Genomic DNA, 21,219 nt, shown 5'->3' on the forward strand with positions numbered 1-21,219 from the left:
TCATCTTCAAACATTTAGTTAGAATCTTGTTTCAAACTGTTCTGTATATCTCATAGGCAGAGATAGTATAAGGACAATGTAACCATACAGTACAGGGTGTTTAAAAAAGAACTCCCTAATTGTAATGTAATTATACTTAAAACTAGGGAGTTCTTTTTCAGACACTCTGTATATTAACATTGTGATGGGTAAGCTTTACATGGCCTTTGGAAGCAGCCTATGGTGTGTGTGTGTGTGGGGGGGGGGATCTGACAGCTGCGGTAGTATTGCAAAATATGCCAGATACTCCATACTGATGGAGTACTATTAAAACATCTCTTAAGTGCTTCAACAAAATTATAAATATGACCCAAATCTCTCATCCTGAAAGTGGAAAAACTGAAAATGACAAGCTTACCAGCTGCTAACTAGACTTTCGCTTTTTCATACTTTTGTTCCACCCTTAATAAACTATAGTTAGAATTAGACATCTGTAAAATACATCAGGGAGGTATACAGTTGCAGAAAGACACTTACTGTATATACTCGAAGATAAGCTGAGTTTTTCAGCCCTTATTTATGAGCTGAAAAAGCCTCCCCCGGCTTATAATCGGGTCAAGGTCGAACCAGGCAGTGGAGCCTGGAGACTACAGTATGTTTTCCTTTCCAAAATCTCCCTTCTCCGCTTCTCCTCCCAGGATGGAGTTATTTTATTTTTTTAAGAGAGAGAGAGAGAGACAAGAAGAGAATGTTTTCAAAAGTGAAAGGAGAGTGAGTGAGAGCCTCTTGCAAGCCAGGAAGAAGAAAAAGATTGCATGGGTGCAAGGGGAGGAAAAAGAGAGACTCTTGCAAATTTGCAGGATTTATTATTATTATTACTATTATTGCAAGAATGTTTGAGTCAATTGGGAGAGAAGGAGGGAAAGAAGAGCAACAGAAGGTTTGTATTTCTTTTTATTCCTAAGGAAACAAAAATGGGGTGGGGTTTTTGGGAGAGGAAGGGAAGTTTTAAAAAGCCTTTTCTGACTACTTTTAGAATTTGAAAAGGGATAAATAAAAGAGGTGGGAAAGGGGAGGAGAAAAGAGGCCAAAGTTGTTTTTAGGGTTCTTTTTATATCTATATATATAAAAGGGTAATGAAATTTCGGCCTAGGACAAAACAACAAAACTACACATCCCAGAAACACTAAACTTGGCAGCACAACCCCTCATCCATGCCTCTACGTTCATACAACAAAAAGAAAAGAAAAATTAAGTCCTAATTAGAGGGAGGGGAATAATAGTTTTTATCCAATTGCTGCCAGTTAGAAGGCTAAGCTCCACCCACTTGGTCTCCTAGCAACCCACTTAGCCCAGGGGACAGGGAGAGTTACGCCTCACTTAGGCCTCTTCCACACTGCCTATAAAATACAGATTATCTGATTTGAACTGGATTATATGGCAGTGTAGACTCAAGGCCCTTCCACACAGCTATATAACCCATTTATAATGGACTTAATGTCAGGGGAAAACCTTTGCCCATTCCTCAATACTTTATTTCCCATATCACCATACTTCGCAACAGCAACACGTGGCCGGGCACAGCTAGTATATATATAAAAGGGTAATGAAATCAGGACAAAACAACTAAACTAAACGCCCCACAACCTCGAAAATTGACAGCAAAACCTCTTATCCACGCCTCTACGTTCATACAACAAAAAGAAAAGAAAAATAAACACGTGGCCGGGCACAGCTAGTAATTATATATAGAGCAATGTAGATAGATAGATATTAATATAGATATAGGCTTTTTAAATATGCACACAGAGAGAGAGATGTCTAGGTAGATGTAAACACAGATAAACGGGATTTGCAAATATTTCAAGAGGGAAATGCACATATATAGAGAGAGGATTTGCAAACTTTTCAGGTGGGAAATGCAAATGTGAAATTAGTATATATAATTATAGAGCTATATCTAGCTCTGCATTGATTATATAGGCATTGAATATTTGCCTATATGTTGGAAGCCGGCCTGAGTCCCCATGTGGAGATAGATAGAGCAGGATACAAAGGAAATTGTTGTTGTTATTGTTGATGATTATGATAATGATGATGATTATTATAAAGTTATTGTTGATACCATATTGTTTTTGTTGACCCTACTTATGCACTTACAGAGTTAGCTTACTGTTTTTCTTTGAAATACGGTAAATATTCAAAAAACATTTATCCCACTTATGCCTCAGTTAATGTAATCTTATTGGTATGTATTTTTATTTTGAAATTTACGAGTAGCGGTTGCATTTCCCACCCTCGGCTTATACTCGAGTCAATAAGTTTTCCCAGTTTTTTTGTGGTAAAATTAGGTGCCTCGGCTTATATTCTGGTCAGCTTATACTCGAGTATATACGGTATATCTCTTCTCTTCCAGCCTTCTTGCTAATGCAAAGGGAAGCAATGAGTTGTTGTTTATTCATTCAGTCGCTTCTGATTCTTTGTGTACTCATGGACCAGCCCACACCAGAGCTTCCTGTTGGCTGTCGCCACCCCAAGCTCCTTCAAGATCAAGCCAGTCACTTCAAGGACACCATCCATCCATCTTGCTCTTGGTTGGCCCCTCTTCCTTTTTCCTTCCATTTTCCCCAGCATCATTGTCGTCTCCAAGCTTTCCTGTCTTTGAAGTACTTTGGCCACAGAATGAGAAGAAGCAATAAGGTAAAGGTAAAGAGTAAGTATTTTGTTGTCCACACTAATTAGATTTCTGGTGCATATTTTTGCTACCTCAGCAGAATTCCAAATGGACACAGTTTGCATTCATTCACTTACCACTGGACACTATTGCTTCTTATAACAAAATGTAACTCAGAATATGACTGATTAAATGCTCACATTTGTTTATATTTAATTAATTATAAAATGATCCAAATGGTAAACAGAAGGCTCAAAACTCTTTGCAAGTGAGAAAAGTTTACTTTTCTGTAGTAATACTCATTGATGCTGCAATAATACTCAGTGATGATAAATGTATACTGACCATGCTTAGAACTGCAGCTACTTATTAAATAACATTCAAATATTCAGCCTAACACTGAAAGCAGATTCTTCTACCACTACAAACGGAGCCATAGGGGAACATCCATTCTTGTGTCAACCAGGCATGTAGCCGGGGGGGGGGGGGGGGGGAGGGGGGGCTTGAGGGGCTTCAGCCCCCCCCCCAAATTCTCAGGGTGGCCCGCGAAAAAGCCTTACATTTATTATTTAAACTGTTATGTTTATTCATATCATGATCTGATCACCATGCTCAATATATCCCATATGCATGGGGGTATTGGGATAACGATACAAAAGGTTTGCTAGGGTAGATCCCCCCCTCACCCAGACTCGCCCCCCCGAACCAAAAATCCCAGCCCCCCCCCCCCCCCCGAAACAAAATCCTGGCTACAGGCCTGGTGTCAACACAATAATACTCATAAAAGATTTGTGTGTGCCAAGTAAAATATAGAGGGCCCAACATCATCACTGACCACTTTCAAGATAAATAGAAGGCGCAGCATTACCACTGTCAATCACAACATTTCTCCATATTGAAACAGGCCAAAGACTTGTCTGCCAGCCTTACAATTAGCTAACAAACCACTATCGGAAACTATTCTTTTCTCTCCTGGTTTGTTCAACACCTCTACTAAACTACTATTTTTCATATAGGTAGGTAACAGTACACTGCAGCTCATCAAAAACTTTCTGTTCTCCTTCTACTATATGCAAAAGAGGCATTGCATGGGTGCAATGTATCCTGTGATTTATTCTTATTGCACTGAAATATAGTTTAATATCAATGTCATTTAAATATAGTTTAAAATTACAGAATGATAGCCTGGCAGGTGGATATGTATAACTCTGGTGTCCATTTACCTAGATTTATGAAAGATTTCCTCTATTTGTAACATACTGGGGTATGGTGGGAAATCGTACATTTGAGTTTGCTGGCTCGCTCTGAAAGGCCATGCAACCAAGTTAGTACACTCCATGGAAGAATCAACAGCATTATGGGCACAAGGCTTCAGGACAAATAGAAGAAATTTTCTCTCTGGAGTATGCATGCACACTGCATCAGCCGTTCTGTAGTACTATAAAGAGTTCACATGTGCTAATGTCACCAATGCGGTGAAAAGAATTAGCAGTCAGTAAATCAAGATGGAAGGTAATTTAATCTGGTGTATTGTTGCTCTGTATCTGTATTTTTATCATTCTCGTACAACTGAAAGTATTAGAAGGTATTTGCTCTTCTTCTTTTAATGTTCCAGTTTGCCTTACAAATTGAAGAAGCACCAGGATTAATTTTCAGGGGTATACAAAGGACTAGTGCACCTTATCCCAATAGTGGGAGGAAACATGTCAGCTGCATTCCCAGATGACTCAGAAAAATTGCCCACAGTACAAGAGCCCCTTTCTACTCCAATCAATTGCTGGGGCTCACATAGGCAGGCCGTGAAGATTAGTTCAACTAGTCTTCCAGTTGCCCTATCGTGCCTTGGCAAATATTTAAGTAATCTTTGTTAACATTGTGACTATTTAAACTAATTATTTGAATCTGTATTGCCCTACTGCCACTGTCATCAATACAGGCACTTGCCATCTCCCTATTGACCAGAAACAGCGGTAGACATGCTTTTTGAGCAAAAGCGCCTGCACGTAGAGTTTAAGGCTTGGGAAAACCTTAAATAGATACTACTTAGACTACTTGTACCACAGCTCATGGAGTCATAAAATCATGGAATTGAAATTGGCCTATTGGTCTATCCAAGCTCCTGCTCAATGCAGGGCCCCCGGCTAGAGCATCTTCAGCAAGTAGCTTGTCCAGTCTCTTTTTGAACATATCCACAACCTCTCAAGGAAATGGATTCTGTTACCAAACCAATCATATTGTCAAGAAGTTCAATCTAATGCTCAGTCAAAATCTACTATCATAGAACTTCTAACCATTAGATATGGATGTACCCTTTGGGGCAGTAGAGAACAGATCTACCTTCTTCTCTGTGTGATAGCCATTAAGGTATTTAAAGAGTGCAATAAAGTCACCCTAAGTCTTCTCTTCACCAAGCTAAACGTGCCCAATTATGATGGCTGGGAAACTCTGGGAGCTGTAAGTCCCCAAAAAGTAACCCAAGCTAGGATGAACAACAGTTGGAATCAACATGTATACTATGCTTACAATTGTAATCCATATGCAGACTCCCCTAAACTATATTAAATATAGTTACAAACATATGACTTGTAAACAACTCATAGTGAAGAATGGGGTTGAGACAACGGAAATCTGCCCCCAAGAAGGGAAATTCACTCCAGAAGGAGTTATCATCGGGAAAGGGTGTCTCCACTGAAGCTCTATCACCAACCCTTGTTTCCACAACAAGCACATTTTTTCAAAATGCAATTATTACAGGGACAGAAAGTGAGATGAAATCTTCTGAACAGGTGCACAGACAGCAAAGCAAACACCACGGGGTATTAACCCTTCCCTATGCTATCCAAAGTTTTGGATATGCACACACACTCACACTCACACACACATATACATGGCTGGCATTACACTTAAAATGTCTGTGTTCTGATTTACATACAAATTCAACTTAAGAACAAGCCTACAAATCCTGTTCATAACTTGGGGATTGCCTGTATTTCCTGTTTAAGTTATTTGAACATTATCTGACCATTCCTTTTAGTTTTAATTCTTAAGAAGAGTAAGTAGAATTTGTAGTCAGGAAACAAGCTAAATTACTATTCTGCAGTCATACAGCTTCTGTATTGAACCCTAGCTTACAGAAATTATTATTCTCATTTTCTTTCCCCAAGCACTGTAAGATGTACCACTACTGTGTTTTGCCAGTGAAATCCGGGTATAGTAATAGTGAGCAAAGTGGTTTCTTGCTGCATATACCCACATCTGTAAGTAGCCTGAAGTGTCTAGAATGAAAGAGAAAACATGAATGCAATCTAATCACAATAATTTATTTTGCAAGTTGCAAGGATGATAGAAGTGCAGTATCCATTTAGTAAATTGACCTGATGTAAAATACCCATTACCCTCTGTCAAATTTACCTATTTTAAGGTTAAATGCATGTGAAGAGAAAGCACAGGAGAAAGAGCAAAAGGGAAGCAAAAAGAACACAGAGAGAAAAATGCAGAAACCCAGCATCTTCTACTGTTGGCATCATTTATGTCCCAGTTGCATGTAAGAAACAATTTCTGTTTAACGTCATAATATTATAACATACAGTTTATTATCTCTCAAGGAGGTTTCTGAACTGCCATAGATTCAAAGGGTAAGGAAAGAAAAGATAAGAATTTAAGAAAAAGGTTTCAAGCTATATTAAACTCAGACCTTTTTTGTTCTTTGTGCTAAAGTATAGTCACACAGGTCTCCGTTACCTTTAGTTTTAATTATAATATTATAATATACAGTACTTGTTAGTACTTTCTTCTTTGTTATGATTGCTTTCCATCTATGTTTTGTAACAGTTTAATTTACACTTGAAAGGGAAACTTACATCTGAACTGTGTCAATCTTGACATTTATAGTGATGCTAGTTAGCACAAAACTGATAGTATAATCTTACATCTTCTTACCCTAGAGTAAGTTTCATTTATGTCAGTGGAACATCTGAGCAGGTTTGAAAATATTATTTTACTAAAGACTTCAATGAAAATTTGGCACTCTGCTCCTTTGTATTTTTGTCCTTCCATTTAGCTATGGGCATTTCAGAGTAATTTGTAGACGAGTATGTTCCTTTTTACCACTCACAAATGCAATAAAATAATTTAAAATTACAATAAATGCAACACAATTAAAACCCACTTTAGAATTAACTATAATGCTTTTACATTACAGTACATAATTTGGAAATGTTACCTATTTAGAAAGGGCTGGAAAACAAAGGCTTGGTTTTCTTTATTAATAATATATAAAATGGCTTTTTATACCAATACTAGAGGTGATATAACATTTTAGTGAAGGGCTCTGTAAGACATGTTTTTGAAACATAGCGGAGTGAAAGAGAGTTGCAGATTACAAAACTGAGGAGAAATAGACAAGGGCATACTTGTCAGAGTAATTTGCAGCGCAGCAGTAGTTGGATGGAATCAGTGGAACGCAGAACGAAGAGGCACCCAGAGACGTTGGTAAAACTATATACAAAGTTTTACTGACTTCAGCAATAATCAAGACAAACAGGCTTGCAGACAATAGACAAACACAGGACTTGACTCAACTCAGAACAGAACAGAACTGATGCAATCAGTAATGCACTTATGTCTGGATCCTCCCCAGCTCCAGCCACACATCAAGGTCATCACAGCTTCTTAGTAATTAACTATTTCCAGACTATAGCACACTCTGGATGATGCAATCAGTATGCAATACAGGCAAGACACAAATTTCATTTAAACACCATCAATACACAAATCCCACATTAACAATACTTACACAGGTAGTTTAACTTGAGGCAACTGAGAATTGGCTCTGTGGCATCCACATGACACACAGAACTTCACGCCCCCAACGTGGGACAAGGTCACTTAATGCATTTTGGCCCCACGTTAGGCAAAATCAGAGAATGCTCAAGAACAGCCCTGCACTTCTGGGTAATGTGAACAGTTGGGACAGTTCAGATAGAGAAGCTGCTAAAAACAGGCATGCTGAGGCTCCTGCCTTATCAGATAGTAGAAGCCATTTTCTTTCAACCCAGCCTACCTAAAAAAAAAAAATTGGGGATAAAATCAAGATACATGTGAGGTAATTACTGTTCCGTCCCCCAGGACGATGGTTTGCCTTACCTATTGGTCGTTTGTTTGTTTTCCCTCCTTTACATTTTGTTTGAGCCTCTGGCTGCAATAGCCTAGGAAAAGTGGCTTGGAATCTGCAAGAGCTGGCTGCAGTTTTCTTTGCAGTGATTGGTCAAAGAATGCAACATCTTAGGACCGCCCTTTTTACCAGGGTCTAGTCTCCATTTTGGAGCTTCATTCTGGCTATAGTCTTCCAACGTGCTGGAGCTGTGCAAGGCTAACTGGGACAAATCATCCTCAAAACCAGGCCAATCTAAGCCTATCCAAATTAGATAAGTATTGAATTATATTGATCTGGAATAGGAAATCTAGTTAGGGGAGCAGGGTTATTCTGTCGCTTCTAGAACTAATCTTTGCTGTAAAGATAGGGAAGGAAAGAGTTTCTCCTTCTAATATAGGCAGCGTGATTAGGGTATAGTGGTTTTATAATCACCTTTGCTTTCTGGAACCAGGGATAATTCTGTACCTAAAACCTATAGAAATTTGTTTCATTTTCTGCAACTTTAAGATCTGTGCCAGGTTTACAACCTTGTATGAATAAACATCCTTTTTTGAAGTTATCCAGACTCAGTCGTTCAATATCTATAGGACAGCTTATAGGGATTTGCAGTTCGCCCGGATAAAGGACAGCACGTTTCAGTTTTATAGTTTTTTATTGTCCGGCGGACGGCACAGTTTTGAGGTAGATCAGCGGTTTTTCCGCTTGAGCTAGCTTGCACGGCTTATAGTTTTTTATAGTTTAGGAAGTTTAGTTTAGGCCGCGGCTTTTCCGCCTGAGCTCAGTCTGCATACCTAAAGACTCTACCAGCGTCTGAGGCAGTGGAGCCCGCTCTCAGACCTGAAGGAGTCAAATAGTGGGGCTCTATTTCCTTGCTATTTGGCTCGCGTGTGCGCACGTGGCCCAGTGGCTTTCTGGGTTTGCACAGGCTGTGCAGTTCCCAGCAACGTCCAGGGCTCCCTCGGCGGTAGACCTCGAGCCGCGGAGCACCAGCGACAGTTCTTTGGCTGGCTCTGAGGCGTGAAGCCCACCAGAACCAGGCTAGAACCTGGACAGGCCTGGCAACGCTGCTGCGAGTTCGGCCGGAGCACTCGGCCGGCTTCGACCTGCCTCATTGTCCTGCGGTGGTGACCTGCCTCATCGTCCTGCGGTGGTGACCTGCATCATCGTCCTGCGGTGGTGACCTGCCTCATCGTCCTGCGGTGGTGACCTGCCTCATCGTCCTGCGGTGGTGACCTGCTTCATCGTCCTGCGGTGGTGACCTGTTTCATCGACCTGCGGTGGTGACCTCCCTTCACAGCGGGGAGGAGGCGTCTTTTCTCTCCTCCTTTCCAAAGCCAGCCTCGGTGCTCCTTCGGCGGCAGGCCTCGAGCCGCAGAGCACGAGGTGCTTGAAAATTTGGCGAAGTCGCCATTTTGGCAGTTTACGTCACTCGGGCAAGGGAGGTATCAAGTGGCAAGTTGCTGTCAGTTGGCATTTTGCAGCTTGCCCACTAAAATCTGGCGCCAAAGGTCACAATCTTTGTAAAGTATAGTTACTTAGTGATATATATTGCTATGGTTAAGTGTTGTGCATTGTATTATATATTGCATTTGCTTTTATTGTAAATTTACTTGCTGGTATGTTGTATTTGCTTTTGTTGTAAATTTACTTGCTATTAAGAATACATAATGTCTATGCAATTCCAAGATGATACAGATGGTATACCTCCTTCTGAGGCTGAAAGTAGGAATGAAAGGCCCCAAAGGATAAAGCACCCTTCAGCCAAGATGCTAGCCCATCTAATAGATGAAAAGGAGCTCCTCCATGTGAGGTTAGGTTCGGCATGGGAGCGAATTGTAACATTGATGGGCAGAATTGAGAGCTTGGGTATTACAAGGGTGCCATCCATATTACAGACCGACCTTGAAGAGACCTTCGGTCTCTGGAGGGGTTTGGTGTCTAAGATAGTCCAGGTCCTCGAGCGCATTAACGCCAAGGATTCAGAGTTAGAAATAGTGAGTGTCTTAGCTGACACTAATGAGAAAGAAAATAAGGTGAGGGCAATTCTAGATGCCTTGGAATTTAGTTCTCCACCTGTTAATCTAAGGTCTGAGCCAAAAGGAAATCAGTCTTCCTTATGCAGCCATGAGACCAATCTTTTAAAATCACCTGCTGTGGCACTTAGTCTTAAGTCCAACCGCTCTAGCCAGGTATCTAAGCTAAGGGAGTGTGCATCATCTAAACATAGCCACTCTAGCAAGTCTTCTGCTGCTGGGAGTGCCATCTCTTCCCTAGCTGCGTTGCACATTAAGGAGGCTGCACGTCTGGAGCTAAAGAGCAAGGTAGCGGGGGCGGAGGCTGATGCTAAGGCAGCTGATCTCACCCTTCCCTTTAAAGAAGAAGAGCAACGACTGCAAATAGAACAGGCCCGTAGACAAAGCGAAATGCAAATGGAACAGGCCCAAAGGCAAGGTGAAATAGAAATGCTTAGAATAAGGATGGATGCTACTGCCAAAAAGGTAAGGGCTGAGACTTTGGCCAAGGCCCTAATTGAGCCACTCACAGAAGAAAATGTAAGTCAGTTGCCGAAGCAGGACCCTTCTTCCAAGGTGCTTGTGCATCTTAATAGCTTAAACAGCCAGTTTTCGGATGAGGAACAGGAAGACTTCTCTCCTTACCCAAAGCAGGGCCCCAAAGTCACTTTTGAGTTTCCTGCAGAGCAGAGCGTCATAGCGGGGAGCTCACCCTTGCCCGAGCTACCTGTGCCTCCTGCTAAATCCCTAGGTCAGTCAATCAGGGCCTCAAGGCCAAGTGCTAGTTGGCCCTTACAGACAGCTGCACAGGGAGCCACCGATTCGTCAGTGGTCGATGTCATCCCTCCAAGAGGCCAAAGGTTGACGCAAGGTGCACGGTGGGAGTCCACTCCACAACAGCAAACTCCTCAATTGTTCCCTTCGACGCCAGAGTCCCAGCTTGTCTCCATCATCAGAAGCCCCAGAAGAGATCTTAAGGACAAGGGTGTCGAAAAGTTTTCGGACAAGCCTGAGGAATTTCTTCTCTGGAAGGCCACCTTCCAGAGAGCAATCAGAGACTTAAAGTTATTGCCTGAGGAAGAACTGACTCTTCTGGCTGCATGGTTGGGCCCAGCCTCATCCTCACAAGTTAAGAAGATCTACGCAGCCCACGTAGCCGATCCCGACAAAGCCCTGGAAAAGGCCTGGGCCAGGTTGCAGCAGAGGTATGGGGCCAGCACAGAGATTGAAGCATCTCTTATGGACAAGCTCCAAAGGTTCCCAGCTTTGAAACTCAAAGACTTCAAACTCTTGTGGGACCTCAGCGATCTCCTTACGGAATTAGAGTCGGCCAAGGAGAATCCAGAACTGCCCGGTTTGAAGTGCCTCGATCAGCACCTGTCCCAGAGGCAGATCTTGACCAAGCTGCCCTTCACTTTGCAAGAACGCTGGGGACAGGAGGTCTTCAACTACAAGGAGGCCCACTCCCAGGCATACCCTCCATTTTCTCATTTGGTCCAGTTCATCACCAGGGCAGCCAGAGAAAGGAATGATCCGCAGACGGGCCTCCCCACCTTATACCAAGGGACCCATCCAGGGAAGGCATCTGAAGTGGACAAGAAACCACCTAGAGAGGCCAATAGACCTGTCAGCGTAAAGGCAGTCGAAACTCAACACAAGACTGATGAACCCAGGTCAGAGGTAAAAGAGTTGCTTTGCCCTATCCACCAAAAGCCTCACAGCTTGGCCAACTGCAGGGAGTTTAGTAGAAAGTCATACAAAGAAAGGCAACAGCTAGTTCAAAAGCAGGGAATCTGCTTTAGATGCTGTGGAGCAACTCCACACTTTGCGTCCAACTGCAAAGAAAACGTCAAGTGTGAGAAATGCAACAGCCTCAAGCATTGCACCGCAATGCACAACTCCAGTGTCATCTCCCACCCCAAAGGGAACGTTTCACCAAAAGAAAAGTCAGCAGTCGAAGACACCGACAAGCCAGTCGTACCAGAGATGCAGGTGGAGGTTTCAGCAGTCGCCTGTACAGAGCTGTGTTCTGACTCGCACCAGTACAGAGTTTGTCATCCTATCTGCCTAGCGGATGTATATCCAGCCAAGAGCCCTTGGCTTAGAAAGAGACTCTATGTGGCCCTGGATTCACAGAGCGACGCCTCCCTGGCTACTCCAGAGTTCTTCCGCATGTTTGACCTTAAAACCAAGATGGTTGACTACACTATGACTACGTGTGCAGGAAAGAAGAAGTTGCAGGGTCGCATAGCATCCGGCTTTGTTGTTTCCTCTTGCGACCAGAAGAGGCAGTTCAAGTTGCCAGACCTGATTGAGTGTTCCTCCATCCCTCGGAACAAAAAACAAATTGTAACTAGAGAAGTTGTGGAGGCTCATCCACATTTGCGACGATTAAAGAATGCCATACCTGCTTTCCGTCCAGATGTGGACATTGCCCTTCTGCTTGGTGCGGACTGTCCGAACTTGTTCTATGTGAACGACCAAGTTAAGGGACCTCCAGGGGCGCCCATTGCTCAGCTGCTACCACTAGGCTGGACAGTTACAGGCCCAGTGTGCATAAACAAGATGCACCCACCATCGTCGTTGGACTCCAATCAAGCACAGGTGCTTAAAGGTGGACGTCCTACGCTTGTGCGCAGTTGCCTAAGTCACATCTCAGTCTACTGCCAAGCAATAACTCCAGAGTATTCCTCCATTTTCAAAGTCTCTGAGAGAGACGAAGCCACAGCGCTCTCGAAAGATGAGCAAAGGTTTTTGGACATTATGAATGCTCAAGTCTCACGAAGTGCAGAGGTGAAAGCCTGCAAATCAACCACAGAAATCAAGATGGGCCAAAGATCTTGCCTGGAACCACACCGTTTTGAATGTTTTTCGGAGTGGCACAGTCTTCTTAGAGCAGTTGCTAGGCTTATACATCGTTTAGCTTGCAAAGATAGTGAGCCTTTACAGGTCCAGGATATGATAAAGGCTAAGAGCGTCATATTCAAGTCAGTGCAGAGATCTGCTTTCAAGCAGGAAATAGCTAGGCTAGAGCAAGGGCTCAACATCCCTAATCAAAGTCTTCTAAATGAGTTAAACCCATTTCTAGACAAGGAGGGTATTTTGAGAGTTGGAGGAAGGTTAGCCAAATCTAAACTCAAGGCGTGCATAAAAAACCCCATCATCATACCCCCTAATAGTCACACTGCATTGCTGCTCGTTCGGCATCACCATGAAAGGATCCATCATCAGGGTAGAACTCTAACTGAGGCAGCCCTTAGAAATGAAGGTCTGTGGGTAGTTAATGCCAAAAGGTTGGTCAACAGTTGTATTTTCAAATGTGTTAAATGCAGGCGCCTTAGGCGAAACTGTCAAAGTCAGTTGATGGCAGAACTACCTCAGGATAGGACTTTGACAGACCCACCCTTTTCCCATGTGGGAATCGATGTGTTTGGTCCTTGGGAGGTTGTCACTAGGAAAACCAGGGGTGGTGTTGTAAATAACAAGAGGTGGGCAGTTTTGTTTACTTGTTTAGTAATACGAGCTGTCCATATAGAAGTCATAGAAGGGATGGACACTTCATCATTTTTAAACGCATTAAAAAGGTTCATAGCCCTCAGAGGGCCAATTAAGTCAATTCGGTCGGACTGTGGCACCAATTTTGTAGGTGCGACCAAAGAACTCAATTGTGTGTCTAGGTTTGGGAGAGACCCAAAGGTTCAGAACTTTACGAATACTGAACAAATTATGTGGACTTTCAATGTTCCTCACGCCTCCCACATGGGTGGTGTTTGGGAGAGGATGATTGGTATTAGTCGCAAAATCCTTAATGCCATGCTTTTGAGTCATAGGTCATTGACGCATGATGTTTTGGTGACACTTATGGCGGAAGTTACCGCAATTATCAACAACCGGCCGCTGGTTCCCCTTACCAGTGACCCTGAGAACTTACAACCACTGACTCCTGCACTTATTTTGACACAAAAGGTGCCAGGATGGAAGGACGTCATGTTGCCAGTTCCGGACGGAACTCACTGTGCCCTGTGGAAACAGGTGCAGTCCTTGGCCAACCACTTTTGGAAAAGGTGGAAAGCTGAGTACTTAAGCCAGCTTCAAGCTAGAAGAATCTGGCAAAGCCCACAGGACAACATTGAGGTTAACAACGTTGTGTTGTTAAAGGACAAAGACTTGCCCCGCCATGCGTGGCCCATGGGCATTGTATTAAAGACCTTTCCTTGCCCGGACGGTAAGGTCAGGAAAGTTCAATTAAAGACTTGCAACAGAGGCAAAGTGTCCATTTTGGACAGACCAATTAGTGACCTCGTGTTGCTTATTGGAGATGTTTAAAGTTCTAGTGTTTGTATTGTTGTGTATACAAAGGTGTTTGTATGTTTTTGATTGGTAAATTCCCACATCCTGGGAATTTAGCGGGGAGTGTTCCGTCCCCCAGGACGATGGTTTGCCTTACCTATTGGTCGTTTGTTTGTTTTCCCTCCTTTACATTTTGTTTGAGCCTCTGGCTGCAATAGCCTAGGAAAAGTGGCTTGGAATCTGCAAGAGCTGGCTGCAGTTTTCTTTGCAGTGATTGGTCAAAGAATGCAACATCTTAGGACCGCCCTTTTTACCAGGGTCTAGTCTCCATTTTGGAGCTTCATTCTGGCTATAGTCTTCCAACGTGCTGGAGCTGTGCAAGGCTAACTGGGACAAATCATCCTCAAAACCAGGCCAATCTAAGCCTATCCAAATTAGATAAGTATTGAATTATATTGATCTGGAATAGGAAATCTAGTTAGGGGAGCAGGGTTATTCTGTCGCTTCTAGAACTAATCTTTGCTGTAAAGATAGGGAAGGAAAGAGTTTCTCCTTCTAATATAGGCAGCGTGATTAGGGTATAGTGGTTTTATAATCACCTTTGCTTTCTGGAACCAGGGATAATTCTGTACCTAAAACCTATAGAAATTTGTTTCATTTTCTGCAACTTTAAGATCTGTGCCAGGTTTACAACCTTGTATGAATAAACATCCTTTTTTGAAGTTATCCAGACTCAGTCGTTCAATATCTATAGGACAGCTTATAGGGATTTGCAGTTCGCCCGGATAAAGGACAGCACGTTTCAGTTTTATAGTTTTTTATTGTCCGGCGGACGGCACAATTACCATCTCACATTGGACTGGTAAATGTCCAAATACATGCCTGAAACATTGCTATGCACTGGAAAGAATTTTCTCAGACGCCCACCAAAATCTAAAATGAACACACATGAAAAGGAGAAGGAAGGAAAAGGAAAAGCAATCTGGCTGCATCTTTAAGGCTAACTAGTTTTTATTTAGCACTAGCTTGGGAACCCGGCGATGCCCGGGTTATTTTATAAAGGCATTATTTGTCTTTGTTTGTTAGGTCTTCTCAGTTTGGAGTGGGTGAACTACAACTCCCAGAGTCATGGGTCAATCCTCCCCAAACCCTGCCAGTATTCAAAGTTGGCCATTTTGGGTCTGTGTACCAAGTGTGGTCCAGATCTGTTGTTGGCTGGTCATCTCCTGGCTACAGTGCTCTCTGCATGGGGCTGAACTGCTACAACTCCCAGATTCCAGGGGCAATTGTCCCAAAACATCTGTCAGTATCCACAGCAGGCTATGTTGAGTCTGTGTGCCAAGTTTGATCCAGATCCATTGTTGGCTGGGTTCAGTGCTCTTTGGATGCAGGTGAATTACAGCTCCCAAAATCAAGGCCCATTCCCACAAACCCCTGCAGTATGTTCAGTTAGTCATGAGGCTTCTCTGTGCGAAGTTTGGTCCTAGTCCATTGTCAGTGGGGGTCACTGTTTCTCTGGATAGAGATGAACTATAACTCCCTTTTCCCCAAACTTGTCCAATATGCTCTTTTGGTTATGGGGGCTCTATGTGCCAAATTTAGTCCTGGTCTGATGGAATGGAGAAATGGTTTGTCAAATTAGTATTAAAACACACACCATTCCTTGATATGAATGCCAGCTTCTCATTCAGCCCACCAGATGCCTTTGGCACTGGCATTTTTACCACCTTTCCACTGTCCAGCACAAATGCATACTGCATCTCTGATTTGTAATAGTTTAATTAATGCTTTAAAGGGAAACTTACATTTGAACTGTGTCAATCTTCACATTTATAGTCATGATAGTTAGCACAAAACTGGTAGTATAATCTTTATATCTTCTTACCCTACAGCATGTTTCACTTATGTCAGTGGAAGATTTGAGCAGGTTTGAAAATATTGTACTACTAAAGATCTAAATGAAAATTTGGTACTCTGCTCCTTTGTATTTTTGTCCTTCTATTTAGCTATGGGCATTTCAAAGTAATTTGTAGATGAGTATGTTCCTTTCTACCACTCACAAATGCAATAAAATAATTAAAAATTGCATCAGGCTAGGCTTATACATTGTACTTTCATGTTAAGTTAATAGCACCATTATTATTTTCCTCTTTATTCTTTTCTAACATAATAGCTCTTCTAACCATATTTCATCTTTCAGCTATAAAGTTAATCATTACTTCAGGCTGTAAGTGCAAGGCATTCTGGAATCACTTTCTGTCTCTTAGAACTACAGACTGTATTGTGTGTCACAGCAAGAAGAGAAAGGCAATATCAGGATATTTGTCATGCCGGCTTAGATAGGAAGGAGGAAGACTTGTTAGAAGGGCCAGCAGAGGAGAGAGAGATGAGCCACTCCCAGAAGTCTGTCATGCCTAACCCAGCCACTTCTGAAGCTGACTCCACAGTTGAAACAAGCGCATCTCATCAAGCCTCAGAAGGATGACACATACCCACACCCTTAGAGCAATGGTTATAAAGGGTAAGGATTTATAGACCTCTTGGGTTGTCCAAAAATGCTTATTAATCAGGTAACAGTTGAGACCTTGAGATATAAATCCACTTAGTACTGAGAGTCCCCCATTGTGGACAATGCCATCTGATTCGAGTCTAATGCCTGTTTGTTTCTAATGCTTCTGACCTTAGACCTGACAGTACTGCTATTCCAGTTTGACATCAAAGGAATTCTGACTTGGGCTTCTTGGACCTTGGATTTTGGATCACACTTCTCAATTTGTGGTTTGTACTTTGTGCTGTTGACCTTGGACCTGACTTGTGGCTATTCTGGCTGGACTCCTGAATTTAACTTCTCTGACACGGGAACTATTGACCTTGGCTGAGCTTACTTGTTTCTATTGCTTATTTGGATGAAGCTAATGATAAACAGGAATGTTTACAACAGTATTTCTGGGAGAATCAGGATGGAGGCAAACTGTGTGAATATAATGAAAAGCTTCTTGAGGTGTTCCATATAAAATTTACATCACTATACTAGTGTGTCTGTTCTGAAAGGTCTTTGCACCACAATGAAGTCTAGTGACAAGAATGTAGCCCCACTCTTTAAATAAAGTCCAGTCAGTCTTGTTCCTGCTTTTTGTCTGGGTTTTGGCAAGCCGGGAGGCCAGTTCGTCCATATTCATGATACCCATCAACTTGTCGAGCCATTGATCTTTTGTAGGTATCAGTTTTTGCCTCTAAACCCTTGCATATACAATTCTCACAGCAGTGGTGATATATGTGAACAGCCTATCTATGTTTGTGCTCCAATCAGTTTGTTAAACCAAGTAAGAAGTATTCCGGTTTTAGAGGAAATTTTATTTTTAAAATTTTCTGGCTGATCTCGTGTATTTCTTTCCAGTATAGTTTAGCCTTGTCGCAGTTCCACCAAAGATGGTGGAAGGTTCCTTCGATTTTGCTGCATTTCCAGCAGTCAGATCTTTCGAGATTTTTATCAATTTGTGTGGGGTCATATACCATTGATGGGTTATTTTGTATAGGTTTTCTTTTAGTTCATAAGAGTATGTGTAGTTCATTTTCCTTTTCCAAATTGTCTCCCATTCTTCTAATGTGATTGTTCTTCCTATGTTTCCTGCCCAGTTTATCATATATTGTTTGACAGATTCTTTCTCGGTACTCCGTTCCAGTAGTATTTTATATATTCTTGTTATAACTTCCTTCTTTTCTTTTAGTATCACATCCCAATGGGTTATATCTGTTGTGAACCCCAGTTTCTTATCTTTTTTGAAGGACTCCTGCAATTGGTAGTATTGAAGCCAAGATAAAACGAAGTAAACCACAAAGAGCAATAAAGATGAAAACAGCACAGACAAGTTCTACGTACATTTTTGCCCTTCCTTTTTTTTTTTTGGTTTTTAGAGAATTTTATACCTATCCACGATAAAGAAGAAAGGAAGTTAGACACATTTTTCCTTTCCCCCCCTTCTCTCTCCCCTTTTTCATTTTTTTTATCATATTGTCCATCCCCCGGTGTTTTTTCCCCCTCCTGCCCCCCCTTTCCTTCCTCCCTGGCACCTTTCACCCCCCTTGCTCCCTTTTCCTCCCCACCCTGAAAATCCCTCAATAAAAATTATTAAAAAAAGAAAAGAATGTAGCCCCACAGAAGGAAATGAATAAAAATCTAAGTTGTGCAGACTGATTTTTTCATAGAGCTTTCTCCTCATCCTGACATTTGCTTTGAATGTGAATCAATTTGTTTATTTGTTTGTTTGGTTATTGTTGTCATTGTTGCTAATTCCCATTCTATCACCTCCAACAAATGGCAACCCTATGAATGCGAGTCCTTATTAACAGCCCCATTCAAATTTTCCAAACTCAGTCTTCATTGACTGTCTTTCCACTGTTTTTCCTACCATCTCAAAATTTTACCAAATAGTCGTCTTCTTCAATCACACAATTTTGACTCTTCATGAACTCATGGACCAGTCCACGCCAGAGCTCCCTGTCGGCCGTCGCTGCCCTCAGTTCCCTCAAGGTCAAGCCAGTCACTTCAAGGATACCATCCATCCATCTTGCCCTTGGTCAGCCTCTCTTTCTTTTTCCTTCCATTTTCCCCAGCATCATGATCTCCAAGCTTTCCTGTCTCCTCATGAACAGTATCCAATGAAAATTTCCAATGAAATATTTGGTCTCTTTATATGTTCAAAAGTGCAATAGCCTGAGTTTTGTCTAGAAAGAGTTCACTTCACAGTTGCTCTTTAGTGGGTTTTTTGTTTTGTTTTGGAAAGCCATGCTACTCACAGAACTCTTACTCCGCACAACATTTCAAATTAGTTGATTCTCTTCCTGTCAGCTTTCACAACCAAAGTTAGAAATTGGAAATATAATGTCATGAATGATTCAGACGGATATTACATGAGATATCTATTTTCTTCATAGCTGCTCTTCATGTTTTGTCTTTTATAAATTCTCTTTCAGGCTTCAGCACAATAAGAAGGCAATAAGCAAAAATAAATAGGTTGCCATTCTTGATGTCAAGGGATATTCTGGAAAGTTGCAAAGAAAGCTTCCCAGACCTTTTGACACTTCTTTCCATACAGAGTTCAAGGACAGAATATCTAAAATGGAAGATTGCAAGATGCCCTGGGAACATAATTATATGGTATCACAGAAATATTCTGAATAAATAAATAAGATTTTGAATTAACTTCTTCCCCTCAGTAGGGATTTTGCCAAATAATGAGATAAGAATTAAAAACAAACTCTGTGAAACTAAATTACTAGAGAAATTATTACAAAAGCTGACTAAGTGCAAAAATATGCAGATAAAAATACAATTAACCCCTCCATTCATGTGCTTACTTACCCGCATATAGGGATGGAGACATGGGTGTACCCCAAATATTTCCTGTGCATCCAAAAGCATTCAAACTGTTAGGCATTCAAGTCTGCATAAGAGTATGGATGATAATATCTGGAGTTCTGTGGCTTTCTACAGCCAAGGGAACCCAGACTTTTAGAGTGAAGACACAAAGCCCTGGAAGGCTAATGTTCATTCAGTGGTTAGAGATCTTGATTTAAGGATTGAATGCACCAATGCTTGGAGAAAGAAATTAAGCTTTTTGTAGGAACTCCATTCAAAAATAGGATAGTAATTCAGAATGCTGGTCTAACTTAGCTACATCTTGAAAGATCAAGAGAGAATTCATGGAAAGAAGAAGAGGTAGAGAAACATTTCTAAGAGCATCACAGAGGAGACAAGATAGGTAAACATAGAGGGAGGACACTTCAGGTCACTCAAAATATCTTAAGCCTATTTTACTTCCCACTGTAAGGTACTATTCAGTTCTAAGCATTGCTGCATTTCCAACATGTTCAAGATGGAGTTTATATTCAAATCTTCATTTCCATCTTGCATAACTAGTTTAGCAATACTCAGGCACAGTGAGTGTGACGGCGCGAGTGGCGCCATTTATATGTCAAACTATAAGTTTCAAGATTTGAATTGCTGTATCATGCCTGATTTTGCCCTTACCCTGTAAATGTAGTTGGATTGGTTATTTATATCTGTCAATCAATGTTGTTTGTACCTGTTACATTGCTCACTCAGCAAAACTGTTTGGCTCCACCTCTTCCTGAAGTAGGACAGTGTTTCCTCTTTTCATTCCATCAGCAAGTTCTCTTATCGGATGGACGTGAAAGAGAGGCTTGGCTCAAAAAGCCCTTCAAAAGTTACCTCTCAGCACCAATTCTGAGGTTCTTACCCTTGGGACTCACACTTCATGTTCAGGGCCAACCTGAACAACGTTGAGGAGTCTCAAGCGCCTTCACATCAGTCCTTTGGCAACAGAGGAAGACTCTTGTCTTCAGATATAGGTCATTGGACTGAGGCTGAGTTTGCTCCGGCATTCACAGCCAGAGAAAGAGGGATCTGGACAAGCTTCATGGACTTAAACAATCAAAGACTGTAATGTATATTTTCTTTTACCCCCTTTGTGAAGAATAAACCCAGTTTTTGAGTTAACTACAGTGTTTTGGTCCTTGGGAGTTCCAGTTTCCCTAAAGGAGGGCAAGAAGCAATCCCCTGGGGAAAGATGTCACGTCCATGCCTCTTTCACTAAGAGTTTACAGCCCCAGGCGCGACGGCACAGTGAGGATTCAGCTTTTACAGGTACAACTATAGTTGAATTCTATTTCAAACTCTGTAATTTGCAGAGAGCTTTAGAGATCCTATCTTTGTTTTACAGATAGTGACACAGAGAGATTGGTTGGAAAGTGTGGCAGACCATAGTTTTTACTTAAATAGGCCTACATAATATAGACTTTGAAGAACATGTGCCCCTCTGGATATTGTAGAATTTTTCACTTCCATTGTCTTCCAGTACTGGGTGTGCTAGTTGGCAATGACGCAGTGCAACATATCTGGGTGGTTATATATTTTTACCTCAGTTACAATAGCTGTTACAGATTCTATTTTTGAATATCAGCTTTGTTTGAATCTTAAGCATAGATTTGTTTCTGCAGCAAACTGTATGTTCCAGGCATTATAATTCAGAGTTAACTATCAACATTTGAATTGTTATTAGTATCATAATTGAGTTATAAGGAAAACA

At 41.7% G+C, this 21,219-nt stretch overlaps 1 protein-coding gene across 1 annotated transcript in view; it reads right to left on the reverse strand.

The window, feature by feature from the left end:
• The window catches only part of lama2 (laminin subunit alpha 2), a 630,991-nt gene that overhangs the window by 296,803 nt on the left and 312,969 nt on the right, over nucleotides 1-21,219 (reverse strand).

The sequence above is a fragment of the Anolis carolinensis genome, chromosome 1, assembly GCF_035594765.1.
Source record: "Anolis carolinensis isolate JA03-04 chromosome 1, rAnoCar3.1.pri, whole genome shotgun sequence".
Classification (NCBI taxonomy): Eukaryota; Metazoa; Chordata; class Lepidosauria; order Squamata; family Dactyloidae; genus Anolis; species Anolis carolinensis.